This window comes from Phacochoerus africanus, chromosome 9, assembly GCF_016906955.1.
Source record: "Phacochoerus africanus isolate WHEZ1 chromosome 9, ROS_Pafr_v1, whole genome shotgun sequence".
NCBI classification, from domain to species: Eukaryota; Metazoa; Chordata; class Mammalia; order Artiodactyla; family Suidae; genus Phacochoerus; species Phacochoerus africanus.
Window position 1 is genome coordinate 17,091,649 of NC_062552.1, and position 17,447 is coordinate 17,109,095.

The following is a 17,447-nucleotide window of genomic DNA, read 5'->3' on the forward strand; positions in this document are numbered from 1 at the left end:
TTCAGTGGGTTTGAGTCTAAAAGAGCCAGAGTAAGATAAGGTAAGGAGCCCGTGTTTTGGAAGTGGCAACGTGCAGGCCAGGACTTGAAAGAAAGCATGTTTGCAGCCCTTCCTTTATTATCATAACCTCTTGAGCAGAACACGCCGTTGGAAACGACAGTAAATGCTTCGCGGCGGATAAGCTGATGACCTAGTTTTTTGACCAAGGGCTCTTTGGGGATCTAACGGCACCAGGAAGAGCTGAGCAGCTTGGACACTGTTGGCCAGAAGTTCTGTGCACCTCAGGAGCCGGGGGCTAATTAGAACCCCGAGACATGGAGCAGCAGCTGTTTTATGGGGTGAACTTTTGCACAGAGGATTTCACGAGGCTAATTCTCCTTGGAAGTCTGTGTGCAAAGTGGTTCTTTCCTGGCTGTTGCTTCATTCTTCTTTGGAGGCCTGTTTTCACTGAGGGTGCGTTTGGTGCCAAAGCGAGCAATGACCTTCGGGTGCCTGGAGCTGCTGCCGCCGGGCCTGGCCCAGTGGGGCTGGGCCGGGCTGGGGAGGGGTGGGGTCCTTGGGCGCAGACCTGAATGGGGAGGAGGCAGCTTTTCTGGCTCTGGAGCTTTTCTGGCTCTGGAGGCCTCCCACAGCTTCGGCCTGGAGGGGAGGCCCAGGAACCAAAGAGAAGTGGACGGTGCCTTGTCGGCTTGGCCCCTTCCCTCCGTCCTTCTCTGCCTCTGAACTCTTGGACCCGCTCTCATCCTGTCCTTCTGACTCGTTTAAACCTGAACTCGCTATTTTTTTGTTCCACTTCATGGGTGAGGAGATATTTTTTCAGGGCAAAACTTGAGAAATAAGTGAAAAAGTGTCTAGGGTTCACCATAGAGTACGCATCATTTCTCCCCTCTCCTCCTCTTCCCCGCCTGACTTCCTCCACAGCTGTTTTTTTCTATCCTCCTGCGTGTATTTGCTTTTACTGTGGAACTACTAGACATACTTAGAGATATTTTAGAAAGTAAAATCACTCCCTAAAAAACGCCGTTGAAGACGTGATAGTCTGGGATCCATGCGAAAATGCATTATTAAAAAGGGCTAGGAGGAGTTCCTGTCGTGGCGCAGTGGTTAGCGAATCTGACTAGGAACCATGAGGTTGCGGGTTCGGTCCCTGCCCTTGCTCAGTGGGTTAACGATCTGGCGTTGCCGTGAGCTGTGGTGTAGGTTGCAGACGCGGCTCGGATCCCGTGTTGCTGTGGCTCTGGCGTAGGCCGGTGGCTACAGCTCCGATTCAACCCCTAGCCTGGGAACTTCCATATGCCGCGGGAGCGGCCCAAGAAATAGCAAAAAGACAAAAAAAAAAAAAAGGGGGGGGGGCTGAAGTTCCTATCAGTTAGAATATCAGTTATCTAACTGATTAATAAAAGTTGCTTAAATGATTATGATTACAGAATACTCTAAATCTTGGTATGGTGTGTTTCTTTTTTTAGGAATGCACATCTTAGAGACCTTGAAAGATAAACATACTTCGCTCTTTTGTAGACACAAGAAATCTTTAAAAGGGAAAAAAAAATGACGATATCCCCATCATACAACAATACAAATAATTATATATGTTTAAGTGTACGAGAGGAATATTGCACATTAAAACTGTTTAGGAGTTGTTTTTAATTCATATTTAAATTTGATTTACATTAGAAAATATGAAAGGAATATAAGATTGCAGATAAATGTCCAATAAACAACCTATGTTGGGAGGTCCCGTTAGGGCTCAGTGAGTTAAGAACCTGACCAATATCCATGAGGATTCGGGTTCGATCCCTGTCCTCACTCAGTGGGTTAAGGATCTGATGTTGCCATGAGCTGTGGTGTAGGTTGCAGATGTGGCTCAGATCTGGTATTGCTGTGGCTATGGCATAGGCTGGCAGCCGCAGCTCTGATCGAATCCCTAGCCTGGGAACCCCTACCCTGAGGGTGTGGTCCTGAAAAGCCAAAAAAAAAAAAACCCCACAAAAAACCAAAAAAACCCCTCAGAAACAAACAAACCAAGAAAACCTATGTAAAAATGTACTTTTAAATATTGAAAAGGAACCATGCCAGAACATTTAACAGTAGTTGAGCAGGAATTGGGAACAGGTGAACTTATTTTCACATTTGCTCTCCTTCATTTTCTACAGTGAGCTAGGAGATGGGTTATAACATCTGTCTTTTGCTAACGTACTTGAATGAGTAAGCACGAAAATGGCTTTTTCCTGTGTCTCTTTCTGACCTGATTCAGATATGAGATACAGGTTGCAGAACCTGAACAGAAGTGACTATTAAGTGTATTCACACTTGCAAGCTTTTCCAAGTGATACCATTTGGGACAGTGCATGTGGTTTTCACCCTGATGTCTTGGAAGGGGCGGTGGTGGGCCCGCTCCTTCTCCTCAGTGATCACCTGATTCCTTTTCTTTAACTTCAAGGACTTGGCCTTCCTCGCAGTTCTCATCATGTTTCTTTTTTCCTTCTGGGATCTTGCTGGCCCGCCTCCTCCTCACTATTGCTGCTGTGCGCTCCCTTTCCGCCACCCTGGCAATGATCTCTGAATTACTTCACTGGCGATGACTCATAACCGGGGAGCCACGAGTTGCCAGTAAAGTTAATAGGGCTTCTCTGGGACCCCGTTCGTGGCAATAAAATTTGCAACTAGGCATGAGCAATTTGAATTTGCAGCACAGGGCTTTAATTGTTTGGAAGTGTCTATAAAAATACAGTGTGGCAAATTAAAGTTGCTGAGGAACTGAGATGATTCTTCTCTGCAGAAGAGGCGCTCTCTAGAAGGCACTCCTCTTCCCCAGTGACACACGACTGTTGGCTCAAGCATCTGCTGTCTGAAATGAGGAGCCTGTACTCGCATGAGGTGCGGGGCTACAGAGGGTACTCGTTTCTCAAACTGCAGGCTTCTCAGATCCCGTCAGAACACTGGAAGCAGAGGCAGCACGATCCAGATGGGTGAACTGAATGAATTGTGCCATTATTGATGCATTTTGACTCAACCTCTTTACGTACAGCCTAATGAAATGAAATCTATTTGAATGAATTCTCCCCACCCCACCATAAATCCTAAAAGTACACATAGTAGAAATGGGAGTCTCAGGATCTCTCTTCCTTTTCTGTTGTCCCCATTTACAATACCTGAGATGAAAGTGAAAAGTGAGCCGGAAACATTCAGAGCATCAGGGAGCCGCCTGTTACTACGAGTAATTCTCAGCTAGAAATGCAGCTTTGTGCATCTGTGGCAGCACTGCGATGTCCCACTAACAGAAAGAGAAAGGAGGCTGCTAGAGGAGGCGAACAAGCACATGTTCTAGAATCAAACTTCTGAGTCACTTTTCTGTCTGTACCTTAGTTGCCCCATCTGTAAAATGGGACTAATTGGTAGAGTTGTAAAATCTCTCCTTGGAAGGCGATTCTGGAGATTTCAGGGCTGGCCTCGCTGAGCTGGAGGAAGGGCCCAGGGACCGTCCCCTGACCGCATGCTTGGCCTTCGTGCTGGCCATCTTGGGCTGGTCCTTTTGGCCTTTGTGACTTGAGTGGCTCCCCTTGTGGAATGGGATGAGGGTGCTCTGTGACTCTTCTCCTAAATCTCTGGCTCTGGAGGGTGAACGATTCTTCATAAGAAAGATGAGGCTGGGTCTTTCTCCAAGCCCCGTCCCTCCTTCTGCACTGACAGACCTGTGGGACAAAGGAGGGGGTGATGATGGGGGCATGGGGTGTCTTCCCTGTGCTGGGTGTTAAGGGCTGGACCTGCACTGTGATCATGAACAACTTAGATGTGGGTGGTAAACTCACTTCCTTGGTTCCAAATCGCCCTCTTCTTTCTTCCTCCCACCTATGTGATTTTATTATTTGGGAAAAGCAGAGATGAGTTCGGAGAAAAAGAAAAAACCAACCCATTGTAACAAAAAAAAAAAAGCACTCCAGACTTTCTGCTATTTGTGTTGACATCAAGACCCTCAGCCCCATCATTCTTTCCAGTGCCCTCGGGGCCCTTGAACCTTGTCTTCCTTCAGATTCCCCCAGGTCAGACTTAATTACGAACACCAGGGTCGCAGGTTTGGAATGGGTCTGTGTGCCTGGGCCGGGCCGAGAACAAAGCTCAGCTCGTCACCACTTTCGGAGGCCCTGTAACAACGCACATTAAATTCTGCACTGTTGGTTGAGCTTAAGTACTTATTTTCAAGGGAAAGTCACCTTTCGTAAGCACACAGAAAAGGGAGAATTTATTGTGTCTACTTCATTTGTCTTGATCTTGCCGTTTGTAGCATCCTCATGTCATATCTTACCAGTGATAAAGATAGCTAAAGAACTTAAGTAGCAGCAAAGTCTTTTCTCAGGCCGCCTAAATGCTATCCATTTCTTTGAGATCAGATTTTCTAACTTAACCAAAAACCTCCACTCGGCTTCTTTGGAAGGAATTACAATGACAGCGTTGATGTTGAGAATCTTGTTTGAATCAACTCTGTATCTGAGGTCTGGTTTCCTTTCAAAAAGGAGGATCTCTTATTTCTTAAACATTGTTTTCCTCCACCTCAGCATCGTGACTGGCGCATCATTGATGCTTAATATGTATGTGTTGAATGAATTATTAAACACTTTCCTTAAATCTTGTCTCCCCTCTATTTTATACCCTTTGCCATCACCATCATTCTTGAAAACCCGCTAAAACCACCTTCTATTTTTTGCACACAGAGCATGTTTTCACATTGTTGCTTTGCACAAATTCTTCTCTCTGCCTAAGTTGCCCTTGTCCCCTGCTCAGTAGCTGACATTCACTATTAAGGACATTCGCGCTCAAAACCTGAGCCTTCAGTGAGCAGCTCCATCTGCCTACATCGTCTCTCTTGCTTGCTTCCATCCACACACACTAGTCCGACTTGCTCTGTTTGGAACACCCAGAAGCCTGGTTTTATCTTGAAACAGTGAGTGCACTTGCACATGGTGGAAGAATGAGGCATGGGGGACCTGGGTGTTGGAGGGGACAGCTCATCCTCTCTGGACAGGACACCTCTGGGCTGACAAACTGCACTACTCTGATGGCATATGTTGGTGGCTGTCCTGATTCCCTGCAAGCATTTAAGCCCCATCTCAGGTGCCCGTGAGCCCTTATTTCAAGATGACTCTTCCACAGCCCTTCTCTCTTCTCCAACAGCAGTCATTAAGTGATTAGATTTCTTGAAATATCAGCGTTTGATGGCCCCCTGGCTGAATAATGCTTCCTCAGAGGAGGAAGGGATTTCCAAATAGATCTTCAGCAATAAAGAAATGCTGAGTTTGAAAAATAAACATAGTGCAATGCACACTCCTACCTACTGTGAACAGGCATATGCTTCTCAAAAACGTATTTCGGTCAAGGGCATTTAGAGGCGTTTGTAGTGAGGGGAGGGGAGTGATGGGAAGGAGACTGTGGGTTCTCCTCCTGGTTGGTATCATCACACAGGAGCATTTGAATGTCCCAGTTCTCAAGTGTAAACCTCTTCCTTGGAAGGAATTGTTCAAATCACTTCGCGACTTAACCAGTTCTTGCATCAGTGCGTGTAGGACCAGCGCTTGCCGGCCTCTTCACGACTAAAATCATTCTCTGGTCTGTTCAGCAACAGAGCACTAGACTTGACGAAAGATGGTCTGTGGTTCTGAAGTGCCTACTGATGGCAGGGGAAGGAATGAAATGAGGCTGAGGACTCAAACTTAGGAGCAAATTTTATCAAAATAACTATTTAAGAGAGGGAAGGATATGACCCGGAGAGCCAGGAGGGTTGTTCAGCACCTGAAAGGGCAGATCGAGTTTTGTTTGGTTGTAGGAATACAATTCTGCATTTATAGAATGTTCATACCTTTTTTGTTATAAAAACAAAAACACCACAATAAACTTAGCGACCTCTTTGGACAGAAAAAGAGGACAGAGTTGCATATCAGATTGTCATTTCCAAATCCACTCATCTGGTTAAAGAATTAGGTGCTGTTGAGTGAACATGCGTTAATAACCCAAATGATTGGGCTAGCTCTGATAGCTAGACAGACTAAAACTTTCCGTTTGCTGGGGCTTGCAGCTCTCTGTGGAAGTCCAGTAAGACTGGTGGTCAAGCATAACAAAAGGTGAAAGTATAGATCCTCACAGTGGGAGTATGAAAGGGAGGAAGCTACGCATGGGCTTTGAATAGGAATTGTATGTGCCCAGGTCGCATGTGCATGGATTCCTGTGTTAGCACCTGCTCTCGTTTTATTACTGAAACTCGGTTGATGGACTTATGCTTAGCTTCTGGGTCTTTTGAACAGACATCATATTTTCACAGCAAATCATTTTCTCCTTGCTGCCTCTAACTTGACTCTCAACTGGGCAACTGCTCTTGCAGGCGCAACTTCTGATAGGCATTTTCTCCAGCTTTTGTTTGCCCGTTGGCTGCGTATTCCCTGTCTCTTTCTAGAGTTGAAACTGCCGTCTTGTTTATGTTAATATTTTTACCAAGTAGTATAAAAAAGTCAACATTTGTAGCTGAAATATCTTGAGAACTGTGTAAATTTTTGTAGTTCATTTCATTGAATAATGAAGAATATACTTCAGATGTTTCGGTAATAGAGCTCATGACCACCATGAGCTCTATCAGCCCAGCTAGTTCTGATATTCCATCAATCAGAGTGATTTAACCTAAAATGCAGCTAGAAATGGAGCCTGGAGCGTGAACAAAGCTTAAAGACCAAGGTGGATAGTAGGCACAAGACATTTCTCACAGTATCTTCTCTCTGACTTGTTGGTAGGGTCAGGGGATAATTTTCATCAGCGTCTTGACTTGTCTGGCCAATTAAGAAGACATGTCTCTGCAGTGTAAGCCTATTACGTGAAAAGGGTTGGATCCTATTGGGTATAATAGTAATTAAGAACAGCCCACCATCCCTCTTATAGTTTTACCACAATAAGTATTGTAAATAGAACAAAATCGTGGTTTAGCAAAGGAAAATCTGTAACTCTTACTGTCAGCCCACTGATGTTACATCAATATCAGTATGTGGATTTTATAGGATTTTTTTTTTTTTTTTGGTCTTCTGTGGGATCTGAGACTCATTTGAAATTACCTTGGCAGAAGAATCTAAGCTACTCAGACCTATAAAGGATATTCTGAACTGGGATATAAAAAGCACATGTAGTAATTAATATAAAAGCTGAAAGTGCCTGAGGTCAGTAGTTGCTACATCTATATTACATGTAAACAAAGTATTAGCCAAAATTAGTTTCAGAGGGCCCTAATTACATCTGCTTTAATTTAATTTAGTCTGATTTAATGATACTTTTTTTTATATGAATTTGCTTCATGGTTACTGATTGCAATTTCCTTTCCCTGAGAAGAAGGCGCATGAGATGGGATAATTGTAAACTTTTGGAGTCGTTTAGTTTGATCCTGGGTATATCGAAGGTGTGGTATCTTACTGCTAGAATCATCAGTTGAAAGAATGTGAATCTAACAGATAGGAAGCTAGTAATTTAGGCTTCATTTCAATCTGTTTATAGTTTTTTTCATGTCAAGTTTGCATACATTGGAGTGCACAATCTTACGGCTAAGTTTGAGTTTGGACAAATGCTTACATATGTGTCACTTGCGCGCCTGTCAGGGTCTAGAACGTTACTGTCAGCCCAGCTAGTTCTTCTGCACCTTCCTAGTCGCCTACTGCTTCCCCTTAGCAGCAGGAAACTAGTCTTCTGGCTTTAAGAGCTTTTGCCTCACAGATTATATTTGCCTCTCCTCCAGCTTATGCAAATGAAGCCTCACAACATGGACTGTTGGTTTAAGGCTTCTTTAGCTCATCAGCTTAAGTTTAATGAGCTGTATTCATAATGTATGTAATGGAAGCTAGTTATGAGAAATAATTGTTGACAAATACAGCAAAGAGCAGTCCTGTTTCAAAGAAGGAAGGCAAAAATATTTTGAGATGGCTAAGCCTGCAAGTACTAGTCACTGATGCATTTTTAAACTGACATTTTAACTGAGATCCTCACAGATGGACGCGGAATTGTAAGACAGAGTCTTTCATCAGTGCCCCCCACTGGTAACGTCTTGCAGAAATACCCACATGGTGTATAAACAGAACATTGACCTGGATGCCCTTTACCAGTCTTGGTCACATTTACAGTTTAACTTTTACTCGTCTGTGCGTATTTCGTTCCAAACAGTTGGATCACATGTGGAGTTAAAATTGTATCTGCCACCGCAGTAAAGATGCAAACACTTCCAACACACAAGGATCCCTCTTGTTGCCCTTGTCATTATTAGTGACACCCACTTCTCTCCCACCATTCCTCTCCTGCCCCTAGACCCTGGAAACCACTAATTGGTTCACCATGTCTCAAAATGCCTTATATAAATAGAATCATAAAGTTTATAACGTTTTGGATTGGCTCTTTTGACTCACTTTAACTCCTGGGAGATTCCTCCAGGTTGTTGCATGCATCAGTAATTGATTTTTATTGTGCAGTAGTCTGCCATGGTGTGTCTGTACCATAATTGAACCATTCACCTGTTGAAGGACGTCTGGACTGTTTCCAGCTTTTGGCTGTTATGAATGAAGCACTTTGAACACTTGTGTACATGTTTTTGTGTCGTTTCTCTGGAACAAATGCCCAAGACTGAAATGGCCGGGCTGTGTGGTAATTGCGTGTTGAGTTTGAAAAGAACCTGCCAAACCATTTTCCAGTGTGGCTGCACCAGTTTATACTCCTTCAGAGTATGCGTGGTCTAGTTTTTCCGCATCCTCACCAGCATTTGGTGTTCTTTATTTTCACCACTCTGATAGGTGTGAAGTGAGGGCTCATTAGAGTTAATTCACATTGTCTGATAGCTCCTGATGTTGAACATCTCTTCATGTACTTATTTGCCCTTCATATACTCTCTTCACTGAAGTGTTCGTTCGTGCCATTTACCCATTTTTCTAATTGAATTTTTAAAAATGTGTGCTTAAAAGACAGACTAAACAAAAGACAACCCAAGTAGCTTTCAAGAACATTTAAGAAACTATCCCAAGAAATATTGCACTTGGCTTGAGATGCTTTTAGTCTAGATAAGTAGACACATAAATTGAACCACTTAACAGATGTAAATGGATGTTTTCCAACAACTGGGTGGTAAAGAATTGGGAACTCGCTAAGGCTCCCGAGATTCTCCTGTCAACATCTTAGGCTTCTGATCACTCCTGTTTTCCCAGGACCTGATTTCTCCTCTTCTGCCCCAGACCTTCTATTCTCTATTCCTTTGCTCTATGACAGGCTTGGGTGACAGATCTCTCCTCCTTCGCTAGTTGAATCTGAAGCATATCGATGGATTCCTTGAACAGCTTTTGTGGACCAAACTTTTTTTTTTTTTGGTAGAACTTGGGCATTTGAGATCATCTGTGTTTGCACAGTTCTGCAGTGTTGACTTCTACCACTGTAAGACAACGTGTCAGAGTTATTTTGATAGAAGGATAAGAAAGAAGCAGTCTAGAGACGGCAAAAAAACTTTCGAGTATACTTAATATTGAATTTACTATAGAGTGACATACAGGGGTCTTCCAAATGTTTCTTTATGTGATACTTTCCTGATGAAATAATAGAAAAGAGCCAAAGACTTACTAAAGGATCTGGATTTGTGACTCCTTCTGACCTTATTAACATAGTGACATTGGGCAGGTTACTTAACCTTCACTTACTGTTTGTGAAAATGGGTAATAATTCACATACTTTTACAATGGGTTTATAAGAATCAAAAACATAATGTCATATACTTGTGAGTGTAAAGTGAAATTAATATAAGCTGCTATTATGTTTGTAATAATTACACTTCTCCCCACAACTAAAGCAAACAAATGCAACCTGGAAGAAAAAGTCATTTGAACAGAATGAGGTCAAATGATTGCTCTTTCTGTTGGGGGGAGGGAGGGGGAGCTTTAAACATTGCTTAGATGTGATTTTAATTTTGTTTGATAGGAAAGAAACTGCAAAAAATTAGCCAGCAACAACTACACTTCATTAGGCTGTGATATGACCACTGAGGAAAGCTGCTAAGAATTTAAATTGATGGAGTTCCCATGGTGGCTCAGTAGTAACAAACTGAGCAGTATCCTTGAGGACATAGGTTCAATCCCTGGCCTCGCTCAGTGGATTAAGGATCTGGCATTGCTGTGAGCTGTGGTGTAGGTCGAAGACTCAGCTTGGTTCCCCCTTTGCTGTGGCATGGGCTGGCAGCTGTAGCTCCGATTTGAGCCCTAGGCTGGGAACTTCCATATGGCATAGGTGTGGCCCTAAAAAAGAAAAAAAAAAGTTGTTTTAGGAGTTTTCTGATCTCACCCATTTACATTCTAGTTTTTAAGATGAGTTATGAATCCACTTGCTAGTTGAAGCCTTCCTTGAGGTCCTGTTTGCCTCACTCTTGTCTTTGATCATCAGCTAGATTAGCCTTATGGTATAAAGCCAGGCAGACATAGGTTTGTAGAAGGAGTGTCATTGTGTGTCACCTTGGATGAAAGATTGGGTCCCTCTCTGTATTCATAATATGGATCCAAATGAAATTGCTCATTGATGGTGCAGGTGGTAAACTACCTGAATATCTGCCTTTAAACAGTAACTTTGGATAATTTTGTATACTGTGGACACAGGGTAGCTGGTACCCATGTCTGTAAGTTGATAAGTTCAGAGAACAGGTCAATGAGGGTCTGCTCAGCGGCAAAAATATTTTAAATACTTCATTGGTAACAGCCAGCCTAAGATTCAATGAAACCAAAAGCCAGTTTGCATGCACGCAATTCTTTATCTCCATCTTTGTATAGGCAACTTATTTTTATGATTTAGGATAATTAAAGGAGCTCAAGGTTGTTGTGAGGATCAGATGGATAACTGTACCTGAAAATGCTTTGGGAATTTTGCTGTACTCTGCAAACTTTGTCAGTGTTGGAGGAGGTGGTAGTGATGGAAGCAGTGCAATGAGAATGTGTGCTTATGAAATTTGAAAACTTGGCTAGGAATATTTCCAGTTACTGCATGGTATTAGGAAACATATTAAACTTTCTTTCTAGACGCCGTGTATCTCACCACCCTACCCTTGGAAGATAAAGCCAAGAATTGAATCACTGCCTACTTGAAGTTGTTAACAATTCTCTTGTAGGTGGTGATGTTTATAAAACTGCCTGAGAAATCTGGGAGAACCAATGCAGTGCCTTCAGAGAGCACAATGGGGGGAGGGTTGATTTAATGGAAACCCAGCCAGTAATTAGATTAGGTCACGGGAAGGGGGTCAAGTGGATTATGGAAAAATGAGGAAGGAAGTGAAATGAGTCATGATGCTTTTGGTTACAGTATGTTTTTGCAGTTGATTCTATGGGTGGTAGATTGTTTAATTCATTACAGCTTTTAAGGACCAATTTCAGATTAAAAGCATGAATGATCGAAGCTCTAACTGAAGTCTAATCCCAGATACTAGAAAGTGATGACTTTTTAAACGTCCTTTAATCTGAAATAGAGTATGGTTTTCCTGTACTGTCATATTCCTCCCATATTTATTACTTTCTCTCAAATAACAAGGGCTTATTTCACTCTTTGCAAACATCTAAGGCTATTGCTTCCTGCCTTATAAGATATTGGTGTCTTTAAAAATGTGCATGTTTTAAATAAGAATAACATTAGGAGTTGGTTTAAAGCTTTGCTTCTCCTTTATTAAGAATGAAAAATACACTGGGAACTGTGTCTAGTCACTTGTGATGGAGCCTGATAATGTGAGAAAGAAGAATGTATACATGTATGTGTAACTGGGTCACCTTGCTATACAGTAGAAAATTGACAGAACACTGTAAACCAGCTATAATGTAAAAAAAATAAAAATCATTATATTGAAAAACAACAACAAGCCATAGGCTACTGACCAGAAGCACAAATTCAGAGTCTGAGCTACATGTAAAAACACTCCTATGTTAGTTACCCAGTGCTGTGTAATAAATGACCTAAAAGTTCAGGACCTTAAAAAAAAAAAAAAAAAAAAAAGAATGAATGAAAAATAGGAGTTCTCCTGGGGTGCTCTGGGTCAAGGATCTAGCATTGTCACTGAAGTGGCTCCGGTTCGATCCCTGGCAGGCGAACTTAGGCATGCCACCAATGCAAACAAACAAACAAACAAAAAGAATGAAAAATATATCTGATCAGAACTGCAATGATACAACCTTTGTAAAGTCATATCATGTACATGACTTGCATCTGGTAGTATAAATTACTACATTCAGTTACTGCCCTGAAAAAAGAGGACACTAAAGGAATTCAACAATAGATCTTCTTGGATTCCCCTTTTTACTTTTGTGCCTGATTTTGCGTGGCCCTCCGCCTGTACGTTGGCCTTGTGAAGGAGGTCAGTCAGCTCACGTGAGTAGGGCCAGATGAAGGGTTTGCCTCTTTCTTTGCTCGAAGCAGCAACCAAGCAAACAGAGGAGCCCAGCCTCACACGTTTCTTTTCTTTTCTTGTCCACAATTCCTAGATGTTCATTAATTGATGTGGATGTAAGAAACCTTCAGCTTTTCGTATTGACCCATAAATGTGACTCCGGAGAGTGGAGTTAATAATATTCTTGTTGGATTTAGTCAATCTGATTTAAATTCTTTCAGTCTCCCCTACTTAAAATAGCCCAGCTGTTGCCCTAATCCTTTGTCGCTTTCCATTCCCCTCACTCCATCTTATTTTCCTTCTTGGCCCTTAAAACTATTTGATATTAAATATTTGACTGGCTCGCCAGCCCACTAGAATGTAAGCACTGTATGGCAAGGACTTTGAGCCTCTCCATTCGGACCAGAGAGGTGCCAGGCATATACGCAAGGATTTGTTGAATCAGTTAGTCAGTGTGAGCCCATGAAATACAACCAACCAATGAGACAGATTCTCCTCAAACTGAAGGTCTTTCAGGTTCTAAGCTCGATGTCTTTGGAACTGGGCCTTTCTCTTTCTGGCTTCTCTAATGCTACCTTCCTGTGGGGCTGGAGAAGAAACTCCTAAAGAACCTTATTGTGGGAGAAAGGAAGGCAAATGAATATGGGTGTCAGGTTATCCAGTAAATATTGGAATGATTTTAGCCTATGATTGGAAATGTTTATTTTGTTCAAATATCTGTTTGGTCTGACCTTGGAGTTAGAGTTACTTAAGAAGTTGCATAAATGTTAATGAATGTTTAAAAGTGTGGACCATAAGCTGAAAGCACTTACAATATAAATATTTAAGCCATATGTTAGAAAATAACCAGAGCATTGCAGCTATTTTGGATTGTGGAGGAAAACTGCCTGATTTATTGACAAGAGCTGGAAATTTTGGAGTCCTGGGTTCTATTTCCATTCCCGCTTTTGACAGCACTTCACAAACTGTCTGTTGAATAAATGTTTAATGGGCCAAACTAATCCCTTTTAAAAATACTTTTTTATCACTTAGACTTTTTTGCACTTCAGTTGTTACAGCCTTACTGAGGTCTTAATAGTCTCTTTTTCAAGTTATTATTGTTACTATTTTTTGTCTTTTGGGGGCCGCACCAGTGGCATACGGAGGTTCCCAGGCTAGGGGTTGAATTGGTGCTGTAGCTGCCGGCCTACACCACAGATACAGCAACGACAGATCCGAACCGCGTCTGCGACCTACACCACAGCTCATGGCAATGCCGGATCCTTAACCCACTGAGCGAGGCCAGGGATCGAACCCGCAACCTCATGGTTCTTAGTTGGAGTCCGCTGTGCCACGACGGGAACTCCTCAAGTTACTTTTTATAACCTGTTGAGGTCCTCCCTTTAGTGTGTGTGTGTATGTTTTACATATTTTGGGGGCTTTGATTCCATCTTAGCAGTGCCTCATTAATACTTTTCTACCTCATGTTTATATAAGGTTCACCTTAAAAAAATGAATGTGGTACTTGTAATTGTAGCAAACCTTATAAGAGTAAAAACAAAAATAAAGATGAACTGGGCAAGTCTTGATGGCACTGGGGAATGTCATTCTCAATGAAATTAACCAAAGATGAGCCTTCTTCTCCAAAGCAGAGAAAGCAAAGTGGCTGGACCTCGATAAATCTTAAAAGAAGGCAACTAGGCACAAACAAGGTGTCCTATTTAAAGAAACCCCATTTACCACCATTAGTGTTATCAGGGCTTTTATGTCAGACTCCTTGTCTGTGGTGTGTTTGGTGAATTTTTAACTGAACAGGCTTTACAATGGGAGCCATGGAATAGACTATAAACAACTAAAACCACTTCAGAATTCCAGAGGCGTGATTCAGCTCTGTCTCTCTCATTCTCTGTACTCTCCCCTCTGGCTGGGGTTTTCGAGGGGTGATCCTGGGACCCCTGGCTTCCAGCCACTTGGGGCACTTGATGAAAGCGTTAGCCCGGGCTTTACCTATAGACCTGCTGAATCAAACGATGGGGGGTAGACTTTTGAAATCATTTTAAACAAGCACTTCGCAGGTGATAGCTGAGCATTTTCCAATTTGAAAAGCATGGTGGATTCCTCCTCCTCTAGTGCTGTTCTTTATCTTAAGGTAGCAGATGATTTTTTAAAAAGCATCTTCTTCTGGGCCATGTTAGGCTGTGAATGGAGGAGAGAGAAAGCCAAGCTATGAAGAAAGACCTATTTTTCTCTTGTCATCCAATTTCTTAATATAGGTTGTAGATGGAGAAGCCACATGCTCAATGCCTCAGGGGGCCTGCTCTCTGATTGGATGTCCTGTACCAACTAGTGGGGTAGACTCTTAAGGGAAGCCTCTGCAGACAGGAAGAAGCCAGCAGCTCAGCAGGATCTTACCCAAGAGTGTACATAAGCACTTTGGGGATGCCATCTTGGGAGCCAACCCAGAGGCATTGAGCATTCAGGGAGTACTGGGGCTCCAGATTCAGTTCTGGATGACACAAAGGGCTTTTTCAATGAGGTTGGTCTAGAATCTTCTCTTGTAAAATAGTAGAAGGTGAGTCTTTGAGAGGGCTCACAGTAGAGATACTGCTAGAGGCCCTATAGTGGGATGTAACATGGTTGTACCCTGTGTGATCCTTGTTCAGTGAAGTTTCTCTAAGGATCTTGGTGTCCTGATGTGTGAAAGACATGAGCCCATTAGCCCATCTAACGTAAGAATACAGTCTGCCTGAGACTATGAGCCGGAACAGGCTTGCAAACGTATTGGTAAGGAATTCGAGAGGTTTTGCTTAATCACCGAAAAAGTGAGTTTCCTTGTCTGCCATTGGGCACCTGCAATGAAAGAGAAAAAGCAGTTTGCTCAGTTAAGTCAAAAAATACTGGTGTGGCCAGCTTCCATGACATCATTCATAGAGTTCATGTGGGCACTTTGCAAGTTGGGACCCCCGCATGATGTGATGGAGAGAGCGATGAAGATAAGAACTTTCTCTGTTCTTGGCTTTGATGACCGTGGCCCATTTGGGGGAGATTGAGAAGTTGAAGCGTGGTATGGAGCATTAACTTATTTTGACATAGACAGATGGTTAGGTCATGCGTATTTGTTGAAATGCTTTAACACACTTAAAAAAAAAAAAAAAAACATAAATTGAAGAGCTTGAAGAGAACCAGGGAAGAGATAAGGTACCCTCCTTTGACTGATGTGACAAGACATGAATTTTAAAGTGTAGGGCCAGAAAACAGTGGGGCTAACCTACTGGAAGAATTGTGGATGCCAGCAGGCTGGCACATGGAGGACCTGGAAGCTGGTGGCTGCCCTCTCTTCTCATCCCAGAACTTAGCTGACTCATGTGGGTCGAGGGAAATCATAAATCATCCTGAGAACCATTTTTGAGGGAAATTCCTTTAGGTGCATTTGGAGCAGACCCTCGTTGAGTCTCAGCACAAAATTTAGATGCTGCCCCTGTTTTGCAGGCTTGTGGGAAGGACTAACTGGAACATTGGCCTTAGAGCTTCCAATCCAGTTCCTGGTGCACATAAAATCCTTGGCAAAATGTGGTTCCACTCCATGAAAAGAACGATTCCAGAAATGCCAGTGCATTGTTGCTGCTGGTGGCCATGGAACATTTTTCTTTTCTACCAGTTTTTAGTTGAGACAACCCCTAAGTGTCCGCTTCCCTTGTGACACACGGTAGCAATTGTATCGAAGAGCCTGCTCTCCGGGAATTCTTTACCCGTTAGGTGGTAGCACTGAATGGATTAATCTATGAATATTCTTGCCTTTAGAGTTTGGAAGCAGGGATAATGAGGTACAAAATACTGTCTCAGTGATAGAACTTAAGCTGGTGGTGCTTGGGATGGGGTCAGAAGAGGGATTGAGATGTGATGAGGTTTTTTATTCCCAGTAAACCAGGAAGCCACCGAAAGCAGAGGCCTCTCATCAGAGCGGGCTCATGGTTTTGTTCTTAACCCCCTTCCTCTGTGTAGATTTTTTTTTTTTAAATGTAGGATGTGTGAAGAGGCAAGTTATGGAGGCTTCATGGATCACCTGTTGGCTGAGGTGTTGGCTGAGGCTGCATGTTAGAGAGCTCACCCTGCCGACTATGGTGAAGAACGAATAGATGCTTCGCGTTGATATGAGCTGTGGAGGCGCTAGTAAATGCACAGAACTCGTTAGGGAGGAAAAAGCTTCAGCTTCAGATGTTTTGACTTTTTGCTTTTATTGCTTGGACTTTTGGAGAAGCACAGCTTGACTTAAGATTAGCCAAAGCAGCATCTTAATTGAACGAGTAACAGCTATTGGGACAACCAAATATAATTAACTTTGATGTTTTCGAATTCCTTTTCCATTCTTCGGTTTGCCTGTGCTTTGATCCTTAATGATGTGTGCCCAGTGAATTACACTGGAAGAGAAGTGTCTGTGTTCGTATTAAATATTAGCAGCCCATTCTTCTCATTGAGTGCCGGGGCATTTTCACCTCACGGATGGGTAAAGAACACAGTGTGCTCTGGTGAGCATATTTTCAGTTGAAATAACAGCCAGTAACATCACAAACTCAGGGTCAGAATAAACTCTCTTCCGTGGCGTGGCCTAGACAAGAATTTGTGATGTAAGGAAATGCAATAGGTTTTGGAGGTAGACTCAAAGGATGCCAATTTCCACTTGATAGCTACCAGTCATGAAGCAAGCTCACTACTTACTTTGCTGTGCATAACTTTTGCTTGTGATATTCCTGACTCAGAGCTGGTTGCAGATTCCCTAGGTGTTCATTTTCCTGCAGTATTTATTCCTGTTATTTAGTTTTAAATCTAAGAATAAAAACAGAACCTATTACTCAGGATCAGAAGGTACGTGTTGGACTTCTCAGATCACTTGTTCTTTGTGTCATTTCCTGAACCTCAGTTTTCTGGTCTGTGAAGTGGGTGTGATGACTTGACGGATTGCTGTGGGATCACATGAAATAAATGTATGTGAAAACTTAATTTTTTTATAGATAGAGTTCTATAACTATGCTTAGAGAAAGGCAGCCCAGACTAAGCAGAAGAG